This window comes from Sciurus vulgaris, assembly GCF_902686455.1.
Source record: "Sciurus vulgaris genome assembly, chromosome: 14".
NCBI classification, from domain to species: domain Eukaryota; kingdom Metazoa; phylum Chordata; class Mammalia; order Rodentia; family Sciuridae; genus Sciurus; species Sciurus vulgaris.
In genome coordinates, this window is record NC_136475.1 from 23604770 (window position 1) to 23616460 (window position 11691).

The following is an 11691-nucleotide window of genomic DNA, read 5'->3' on the forward strand; positions in this document are numbered from 1 at the left end:
GTTGCTTCGTCACCTAACCATTCAGTCACAGATCGCTTTTGGTTAGCAGTGGCCCCCTCTCCCTAACCTGGAGGCCATGATGATGAAGGACGTGGACTGAGCCACACTGATGGTGCTTTGGATCTGTTAACTATTGAACATAGTAGCCAACTGTGTTACAAAGAGTGTTATTTACCAAGAATAGGATGAGAACATATCTCCTGAAGATGTATAGAATAGTACCAGGAACACCAGACTCATATCATTCCAGGTAACAAAACTCTGCTCTCCAGATCGCATCCAGTTTAAATCTTCCATCTATATTTCTGTTAGTTAACAGACCTCTCCAAATGTCCTGGTCTCCTTTTAACTTGTAGTAATCTCCAAAGAGCACCATTTTTTCCTTTTCCAGCTTTATCACATGGATCCACCTTGGTCCTTGAAGTATCTAGTGTTTACCAGATGATCCCTGAGAGTAGTTATATCAAAAACACCTGGGATCAAAGTTTTGATGCCTATCCCCCTCCCCAGACCTAATCAATCAAAGTTTCTATAGGCAGCACCCAGCCCTAAGTCACCCCTTGTTTAGAAACTACTTATTCAGTGAGACACTCAGAAAGACATTTTACAGTGTTTATCAGGCAGGGTAGCAATTAACTCACACTCTAAAGAGTAGTAGGTAGGAGAATTGAAAACTGCACTCCACAGGTGACCCAGAGACAGTCACCAGAAGCAACTTCACGATGGTGAAGAGATCATTCTCTTTCTTAAAGTGGCATTTGTTCCTTCCTGGAGGTAAACAAGATTTCACCACAAACAGGACCTGACATTAAAATTTTGCTAGAAACATGCAGATACCCAAGACCCAACGCTCAGAAGCCAGGTTAGTATGAAAGACACCACCACAAAGATCATCTGACGTTTTATTAGCAGCACTTTACTCAGTCCGTGGTTAAAAAGCAGTTCTTTGCAGCAACCCAGTTTTAGTTGTCCCCAGGGTTCTGGCTTGAAAAGAAGTTTGACATTATTTTTTCTAAGCCAAAGGGGCACACCTAGCATAACAGTGTCAGACCAGACACCTGGTCAGTAACATTATAACTCACTTTTTTCTCACTGAACAAGTTATTACCCTTTCTTTTCTGCCCAAACGGCTATCCCCACATTCCATTCCCATGGGTGATCTCTACCATCAAAATGCTCTATTCCTGGCATCAATAGGTCCCCATGCCAAGCAGCTAGAGGAGAAATGTGGTTTGATATCCTTGGGGGCGATTTCTCTCCTTGGGGAAGGGCAGGCTTCCATTGCTCTGCCTTTCCTCTCATTAATGTGCCCAGCTAGGTCTTTTTGCTGCTCTATTTAACTGCATCCACTCCATTATTGATCATATTGTCTGTAATGGTACATTGACTGAGGAAAATGATGATTATGCTGTAAAGATTGTATGGGATCTTGTGTCTATACAATTTAGTGATGCTATGGAGTCGGCATCAAATAAGTGAATTGCAGATGTATTCTGGATGAAGGGTGATAGAAGCAGAATCAGTTCTGAGATGGAGACAATCTAATATTCCCTCTCTGCTATAAACCAGGACTATTCCAGAATAGATGTTTCATATTTTGACACAAAAGATTGAACCATAGAAGCACCTTTTAAATATCTACATGCATAGTCTATAATTTTGACCCAGGACAATGTGCCCACTTCAATACCTTTTCGTTTTGTCTGTATTACAGGTTTTTCTGATTTACTTCTTTATTTGGTATATGGTAAAATTAATTGTTTTGGTACATTCTTGCTTTTTAAATACCAAAGAGTGCATAGGATTGAAATCTTTTGTAATTCATAACTACTTCTTCTGAAAGCTGACATTTGCATCAATTGTTATCTTATTCTTCAATTATTACAAATATCTCCTCGCCTCCCACATACCTTTCATATTTAACTCAAAAAGTCATGACATAAAACTTCTTTCACAAGTTGTTAAGGTTGAGAGGGCCATTGAGTCAATTGGGTGCCAATCAGAAGAAAGAAACCTAACAGCAATTTGAATTGGGAAAGCTTAAGGGAAAAGATTATTCATGACAAAAAAGAGTTACCTACTAGGGATAAGTAATTCTTACCTACCAGGGGGTAAGATTATACACAGAGCAGACATAGGGAGCAGCCACTGCCTCTAGAGTTGAAGCAGAAGACTCAAAGAAACCCCTCTTCCTTCAAGCATGAGATTCAGTTTCCCCTGGAGCGCACAGCACCATGGCTCACTAGAGGGTGGACAAGTTTGCCACAATGGTGGAACTCTTTACGCCCTGGGTTGCCGCCCCCTAGGTTGCTGAGAGGAGCCACACATGCAGGTAATGCTGGTGATATTTGCTGGTGCTGAGTGCCATTGGTGTCTCTGGAGCTCCTGGGCACCTTACACTATATAAACAAACAGAAAGCACAGCAGAATCTGGAAGAAGAGCCCTTTTTTTCTTCCTGTGTCCCTCCAGTGCCCTCTACTGAAAAGGTCTAACATTGTGTAGCTGGCCAGAGAGAAATGTTCCATTATCAAAGGCAGAGCAATGAACAGTAGATTTAGAGTTGAGAGGCAATAATTTAAGAACTCACATAGTCCACTCTTTTGGCTACTCAGCTTCTAAATGCACCCATCTGCATACCATTGAACATTGTTATAACAACATAATAAATCTGTGTTTCCACTCGGCAATACATAGTCATCATTCATACGAGTGAAGAAGTTTTTATCCTTCATCCAAGATGAAGGGTCACATAGCTTCAACAGTCATTTTGCCCCTCCACTGGTTATATTAATTACTCCTCAAATTTAGTCCACTTAATATTGTTACCTCTAAACAAAACTTCTTGAAAAGTGGCAGAACCTTCATGAAAATGGAGCCCAGTCTGTGGTGAAAGTATCTCTTCTATTGGCTACAGCTTATCCTTCTTTACCATTAAACCTCTTCCTCCTAAGGTACTAACCGTTGTGTCCTTGCCTCGGCTGAGATGATGTGATCAGGCCGATGTCCTCCTACCCACTACATGACCACTTCCCAGTCTCATCATTGCTGGTTTTAGTAGCTGGCACCTCTTAGTGCCTTAACATAGTACCCAAGATGGTCGCCATGTCTGTTCTCATGATAGGGGACACAGATGTCAGAGGAAATCATGCAAGCAATTGTTACATTTAATCATTTTTATCCCCTTCTCCAGATAGGGAAATGGGCCACTTTGGGTTTAACTCACATTTCTCCTCTCTTTCCCGTTAATAAGAAACAAGCGGGCTGGGGATATAGCTCAGTTGTTAGAATGCTTGCATTGCAAGCACAAAGACCTGGGTTCAATTCCCAGCACCACAAAAATAAATAAATAAATAAATAAACGAACCAAGTGATCCCAAGTCAAGGAGGAACATACAGTCAAAAACTGAAGTCAGCAAGGACAGGATGAAAGAGAAAGCAGAATAGATTACTAGTTCATGAAAAGTTAAGACTTGATGAGACAGTGTGCCTTTTCTTTGTTTTAGTCTTTTTCTTCTATTGTTGCAAATCTGTGATTTGTCATATTTGACCTGGTGGAAGTCCTCCACTCCACACTGACCTATGAATAGAAATCCAGACTCCTAAATCCAGACCTAGAAACAGAGCTCAGTTCTGCTTCATTTCTCTACTTGCACTTCAATAGCAGCAGTGACCTTTGTCTATCATGCACCGACAGTGTGGAGGGCATCGTATTTCCACTGACATCTTTGTTTGGTGTGTGAAGTTATTTCCAAAAAGCTTCATTTATTTAATCCTCCAGCTGTCTGAAAATCTTTATGGGTGACCATTTGAGCCTGCCCTTTACCCTTTGCTCTCTGAACCCATCCAGGTCCTTGCTGGAGGCTCCCAAAGGTCTAAGATCATAGGGAAACAAAGTGAAAACTAGATGTCTAATGATAAAGAAGTCAGCTGGTAAAGTTCCATAAAATTACTTTGGGAAGAAGCTGCTAGAAGAGATGCCGCTGTGTTTTTATTCTTACGATCACAACACAAAATAATTAATGGGTAAAAAATACTTTTTGTTTAATAATTGCTGTTCTTCATTAGTGTGAACCAAGGGCACAGTCTATCTAAGACAATAACATCTGCACCCCATATTTCATTATCACCAAACTTCACATTTTACACAAACGCATTGCTAGCACAGCCTTACAGCTTTAATTAGTTTCTGCCATAGCTGTGAAGGTCAGCCAATTATTGTGTGTGAAATTTCAATATGAAATGGCTGAATTGAAGACAGCATTGCAACAATGTGGGTTTCTGCACTGCTGTAAATCTAGTTTTTTGGAACCATTTTAAAAACACAAGATAACATAAAATAATCATCAGGTATACATGGTTTCAAGGCTTATTGGTTCATTTAACATGTGCTTGAAGGGGGAAAAAAAACATACAATTTCTGATTGCTTCTCAAATTCCCTCTTATTACATCGTCATTATCTCTGCCACAATTGTTAAGGCTGAGTTTGTGTTTTTTTGATTAACTTCTTTTAACTCACCTAGAACTCCATTGAAATACTTGATCTAGTTAAAAAGCCTAATTTTATCAGATTTATGTGATAGAAAATTAAAAATGCACATACATGCATTGCATGTATACATATATGCTCATACATTTCTTGTATATGTACGTGCATATGCTTAATGAGTATATCTTATAAATACATATACATGTTTACATACCATACATTTGACTTGAAAAAAGTTAATACATATTAATTTATTAGGACAACTTTAGAAGGTCATTTTACCAAAAAATTTACTGAATTAAAAATGTTCTACTAAGGATTCAATTTTATGAATTTTCTGTTTGGGATCATAAAATTTTAGAATTGGAAATGGTGGCGAAGTCCATTTGCTATAGCACCCTTTGTTTTACATGTTCAAGAATGATATAGGATTTACTGAGGTCACTCAGGCTCCTTGGTAGATGTGTCAGCAACTAAACTCAAATTCTGATTCTGTCCCCTCAATATTTTTCATAGACCTATCTTACTATCACATAACAATGCAGAGAAGATATATCCTATGATAGGTAAAGCTCCAAATTTTGCTCAAGGATTTTCATGAGATTCGAGAGTAGTTTATTTTTTTTTTTACACATAGATACATATGCTATTCAATAATAATTCAAACAAATGAATATTTATTGGGCTATTCCCTATGCAAGGCACCCTGTAAAATATTACAGGTGTCTGGGAAGATTAAAATGTTTTTGGTGTCTTTAAAAAACAGCAGGGTAAATAAGACAAAGGAGGTGGCAAAGAACATCAGAATTAATAGAAGCGGATTTGTCACATGGGAAGAAGATAAAGACAGTCCAAGTCAAGAAAGGAAGCCAAAGAGAAAAAAAGGCAATTATAGGATATTCAGTAGCATCCCTGGCCTCTACCCACTAGATGCTAATAGTTGCCCCTGCTCCAATCATGAAAATAAAAATTTTCTCTATATATTGCCAAATGGTTCCAGGTAGGAGAGAAGAGGGGAAAATTCGCTTATGAACCACTGATCTAGATTCTAGACCATAAACTACTATGGCTTTTAGAAGATTGCCCATTCCAAAATAAGAGAAGCTACTTCAACCTCAGGGAGAAAGGCAGTATCAGACCACAGAGGACTTGGGAAACTGAAGTCTGGCCAGGGTTGCTTGATTTGATGGTTTGGTGACCTACGAGAGAGTTAGATTCCCATGGAGAACGCGGTGAGTGTGAGTGAGCTGTGTGAGCAAGCAAGGCCTCAGGCAAGCACAGTTCTCTCAAGAAGTCACCAAGTAAAAGAGAAGACATAGTATCTCCAGGAAATTGTCGTTTTGTGTTCTCTCAACCTCAGGAACTGTTGATATCTGGAGCATGTAAAGTCTTTGTTAGAGTTGGGAAAGGATGCCCCTTGAATTTAGGATGCTTCAAAACACCCTTGACTTCTATACACAGGATGCCAGTAGCAACCCTTTCCTCAGTCATGACAATCAAAAATGTCCTCAGATGCTGTCGAATGCCCAGAGGGTTGTAAAAAACCTTCCCTGACTGAGAACCCTTGGGAAAAAAGATTTTTGCTTCTGATTTTAAGGTGGAGAAAACTTAAGCAAATACTCAGGGAGGAATAAGACAAGTAGAATGTGAGAGGGTGAAGATGCAGAGGAAGGCGAGAAAAATTAAGGAGCGGACCAGGGTGCAAAGAGAGAAAGAAGGCCAAGAGTGCCTTGGATAGGAGAAAGGACTTCCCCATAGCAAATAAACAAAGGGAAGCCTGCGAACTAGGGACAGAGGTTAAAGAGCAATCAAACCAGTGAGTCTTGATTTTTTAGATAAAGTTATAGATGAGTGTCATTTAATGTGATCAGATCTGAGAGTGGAATTTACTAGAAAGGTGAGAAGCAGAGTGCAGGTCAGTACTGCTCTGCTGAAACTAGTGAACACACCTTGGCAGCAGAGGCTTATCTAAGATGCTACCAGTGTCGCTTACGCAGCCCACCTTTACCTAACTGGGAGCAGGAGTTTAGAGCAGGCAGTTCCTAGGACCAAGAATGCCCCAGAATGAGGTGAGAGGTCAGTTATGGTTTAGAAAGGGACCACAATTTGGGGAATGAGAGGAGAATCAGGTCTCGTGCACGCCAATGAGGTTTAAGCAGATCCTCTGTTTTAGAGTTAGAGGTCTTTCTAAATTCCACAATACTCTAAGGTCTAGAATCCAGAATCTATGTCAGTTGACCGAATGAATTTGCCACCCACCCCCATCCTGCCCAGGGACATTAGGCAATGTGTGGAAACCTTTTTTACTGTCACGATTGAGGCTAAGGTTGGGAGTAAGTGGGGACAGTCATTGCTGGCATCTAGTAAGTAGAAGTCAAGGACACTGCTAAACATCCTATAATGAACTCTGGAGACTTTACAAGAAAGAATTATGTCAATAATGTCACTGTTGAGAAATCCTGTTTTAGATTAAAAGCTAATATCTTGCAAGTTTTACATTAGAAACTCTTAGGAATTTTTTTTTTAAGTTAAATTGCTGGAATTATCTTTTTTAAATCCTGAATTATAATTTAGCATCAATTTTTATAGTCTCTTGGAAAGAAAGAACCCCCAGTTGCTTTTGTGCATTCATTCATTTAATGTTTCACCAAAAAATCAGTTCTTGAATTGTATAATGGGGACCATACTAAGTACTGGGAATACAAAATAAGGGAAAGATTTGGGGGAAAAAAAAAGTGTAGACTCAGAGAAAAGCAGAAGTATAGACTAAATTATGTTTCTCCAAATTTATGTGTTGAAGCTCTAACTCCCAAGGTACTATCCTGGGAAACAGGACCCATACGGTGTATTTAAGGTTAAATTAGGTCATAGGGTTGGACCCTGATATGATAGGGTCATCTTTACAAGCACAGATACCAGGATCCAGTGCCTCAAAACTAGGAAGACAGATCTCACCAAAAATTGACCAGACTGGCACCCAGTCTTTAACTTCCAGGCTCCAGAACTGTGACAAAATAGGTGTCTGTTGTTTAATTCACCAATCTCTGGCATTTTTCTATAGCAACCTGAGAACACTAAGACAGACATATTTGCCTATCTTGTTCTTTGTTTATTATGAGGATTGTCCTAGGCAAATGCCAATAAGCCCGTTTTATCTTATAAACCTTCCCATTCCAATGTGACCTATTTGCTTATTCTCAGTTCTTCCCTTTATTTTCTGCAATCTGAGAAAGAGGTTGAGCTTTGAAATTAGAAATACTTGATTCTAAATCTAGCACCCAACTACTGAAGCACTTAAGGTTAGGACATAACCCTCAGAGCCATAATATCCTCATTTATAAAATGGATATAACCATGTTTGCCTGCAGTAATGCTATATGATTAAGTGAACAGATCAGGTGAGAAGGTCTAATACTGTTCTCTTAAGAGCTGAGGTTTCCCCATTCTTCTCTTAGATCAGGATTGTATGCTAAATTTATTTTTAGGAATTACTTGGCTTACTCTTCCCAACTCATTAGGTGTTGGACCAAAGAGACAGAGGATTTGCTTCTCTCAAATTATCTCCAGAAGAATTTTGAAAATGGTAAAACTCCCATTGTCTAACCATCAAAATGCTAATGACAAATTTTTGGCTTTTCATGAGCAAAGAAAACAATGGTTTTTTGAGGTGTGAGTTCATGACAGGTACCTAAAATGAAGTAAATATGTAGTTTCTACTAAAAAAAAAAAAAAAAAAAAAAAAAAAAGAAAGAAAATAAAGTCTAATGGTGTTTATTCCCAACATGCTAACTTACATCTATTTTGAGACATGAAATAAATCAGAAAAATCTCTGCAAGTTCTGTATCTATCAATTTCTCCAGTTCACTATATGTTCATTGTGTGCCAAGTACTGTGCTAAGCTGAGGATTGCAAATGCATGCAATCTTCCTGAAGCCTCTTCCTTTGCTAGCACATCCGGTTGGATTATGAAATGAGGCATATAAGCTGCCATTGATATTTATTACTATCACTTCCTATGTATAACAAGTGAAGCTGTATAATGCTGACTCCTTTCAGCAGGATAGGCAGAGACTGTCTCCTGGAGGTGCTGGATGGAGTCTGATTTGAAGAGTCTGAGCCAGTTTTACTTGGCAAAAGATCATCAAAAGTTTCAGATCCATTTTTCAGGAAATTTCTCCAATGCGTGTACAGAATCATCTCATCCACACCCTTTTTCAAATACTGACAAAAGAGACACAGTCGCTTTTCATGAGAAATACAAGTAGTATCTCTGGTTCATCACCTGGAACCTCAGAGAACTGGGTGAGGGAGTGGTTGGTGCACTCCCCTGACAGGCAGGAAATGTGGCTCCTATTTCTAGGTGACCGGGTCAGGACACCTGATCTCCCAATCTGCCCCTCTAATAGAGATTATAAAAGAGACCATGAGTCCGAAGAATTGGATGACAGGTACCCATTAGATCATGCTCTACCCTTCGCCTTCCAGGTTCCTGCCTCTAAACTTAAACTCTCTTCTGTCAGACAACACAAATTAGAGGTTAAAATGCAAGATAGATCTGCCTTGGCCTTTCCTTAGACAGTCTATCTTCTTCAGATTTGAAAGACAACAGGAGCCATGGGGCAGAGACTGGCAAAGTCTTTCCTGACTTTAGTGAACCCATTGTTTATTGTCTGGGTTCACTACTACAAGCTGTATGAGGTTCAGGGATCCCATCTGTCTTCATCATTGCTCAAACAATCTCCTAGCAGCGTGCCAGGTGCCTTGTAGGAAGTGAATATTAGGAAGGAAGGAAGGAAGGAAGGAAGGAAGGAAGGAAGGAAGGAAGGAAGGAAGGAAGGAAGGAAGGAAAGAAGGGAGGGAGGGAGGGAGGGAAGGAGTGAGGGAGGAAGTCATCCTAAACCCCAAGCAATATAGAGAAACCCAAAGAAGGCAGTACCCTAGAATTGCTCTTGGTATCAAAGTCCAAAACTAACGTTGAAAAGGAATTTCATAATTATTATTGAACTTGGCCCCTTGTTTCCTGAGGCTTAGAAATTTCAGTGGCTTACCATGGTCAAACACAAGTTTGGAACCCATATCTTCTGGCCCTGGGTCAAAGAGTTTTTCCCTTACACTCTCTGACCTCTTCAGGGAGAACTTCTGGTCTCTGTCCACATTCTCTACGTGTTTTGAAAAAGTACAGTACACTTTATTAAGAGTCATGAAGAAATGTATTATCTGTTTATTTACTGAATGCAGTAGGTTGACATGATCAGTTCTGATTTGTTGTTGTTTTATTGACAACAGAGCATTTCCTGTTTTGCACGTGTGGATTTGTGCGTGTGTATGTGTGTTCCCTTGTAGTTCAAAGAGCAGAGCAAGGTTTAGTATCTATAGGGCTTCTTCAGCAAGGTCAACGAATTAAGAGAATGTGAAAACTCAAAATTCTCACCAAAGTCCTTTAACTAAAGAAAATGATTGTGTAATTTTGGAATTGACTTGGTAGTGACAGTTCATGAAACTGTTTTAAGATTTCAGACCCTGAAATTGTTATATGCTCACTGAATATTGTGACTTAGAAGAGATAATCTTATAATTCCAAAGTTTACTACTATGCCTGTGAGTTAGGAAAAGAAATCAATCAGGATTTCTCAGTTTTTGGTTGGATAGCTGCCAACACAAGAAGGGCAAGCTGCTGAGACCTGACACTAAAACACAAAAGAAGTCTTTCTGTGATGAAAGGGATATACCCATGGCCCTCCTCCACAACCTTGAGGCTCTCATCCCTGGGTCCAAATGGGCAGCTACTGCGGATATGGTTTCCACAAAATATATTATTGGGAGTTTCAGACTTAACACATCATATCACATTTACACAGTGCTTTTAACATTTTTTTAACTTCCCTTCTCTGTCAATCAGCATAACATCCTCCTCCTCAGTAAAGAACTGCAAGACATTATTTTGAGTCCATTATTTTAGATAAGTAAATGGAGAATCAAGAAGTTAGACTATCTCTGAGCCAAGAGCAGAAGTGTGTTTCCCAGTCACCAGTCCTATGGTTTTTCTTCTGGAACTTGCTAGGAGTTTGGGATGGAGGAACATTATACTAAAAATTTAAAGATAAAAGCAAAAATAAGAAGAAGAAAAGGAAAATTGTGTTCTAGTTACCTACTTTGGTTACCTGCTCTGGTGAATATGGACAAGGATTATGGAATAAGTACAAATTCACATGTAGAAAAGGCCAACATGTTAGAAAGATGAAACCACACTTTCACAAAGTCATTTGAAGAACCAGCTTAGCTAATGTGTTGCTAATTTTTAGCTGATTTGAGTTACGTGCCCTCTGCCTTATTCAGCTGTCCCTTGGATGGCAGCTCTAATGTATGGAGAAATGGACGTGAGGCTCAAAGAGGTTTGTATACAGCACAAACCTGTTGAAAGATTTGGAATAATTGTCCCCCAAGTGATTGAAAGCTGACCATCCTCTGTGGTCTAACGGGTTTCTTTACTAAGTCATAAATAACTTTCTGGAAGCCATTTTTTCTTCACTTGGGAAAACATCTTTCATGGATATCCCTGATAGAGTTTTCTAGCCCTTGGGATCCAATATTTTGAGAAATATCTTTAAGCCAACTAAACCTCCAGAGATATTTCTATTTTCACTCAACTCTTATTTCAGTTCCAATATTTCTAGGAAAATATTGATTGATTTACAGTGGAAAATTATGAGATGTTCTTCATGTTGGATACAATATATCTGATTTGTGATCTCTAGGCATCAGATGTTTTATAGCAGAAGTTAAAAATGTACACCATAGTCTGGCACAAACGGGCTCACCTGTAAGCCCGTAAAAACCTCCAGCAGATGTGCTACTTCTTTCTTCAAACTGTCTGACTCCACACTCCCTGCTCCAGTCATGATCCACATCAATAATTTAAATGCAGGATTTCAAATGTCTGATTTCAGACTATCATGAAGCAATCTAAGTGTCATGTTGAAAGGTACAGATGCCAAGGGCTTGACAGAGGCTGGTTGTACATGGCAGTGGGCATCACAGAGGCAGAAAGGTATATTGATTTTGACTGAAGAGAGCAAAAATGCCTGAGTTTTGAAGCTCAATTGTTGCTTGTCTGGTTGTTTTCCCTACTGTGAGGACTGCGAGGTCTGTGTCTGCCCTACTCATCGCTAAATGTCCATTTTGTAGCCTTGTGCCCAATGCAT

At 39.4% G+C, this 11691-nt stretch overlaps 1 pseudogene across 1 annotated transcript in view; it reads right to left on the reverse strand.

The window, feature by feature from the left end:
• Positions 1-11388, reverse strand: part of LOC306644491 (10 kDa heat shock protein, mitochondrial-like) — a 33673-nt pseudogene extending 22285 nt beyond the window's left edge. Inside the window, exons 1-3 of the transcript in view lie at positions 11308-11388; positions 10518-10575; positions 9538-9648 (exon numbers count right to left, since the gene is read on the reverse strand). The product of the transcript in view is annotated as a 10 kDa heat shock protein, mitochondrial-like (transcript). The remainder of the gene's footprint in view (positions 1-9537; positions 9649-10517; positions 10576-11307) is intronic.
• Positions 11389-11691: the final 303 nt, after the last annotated feature.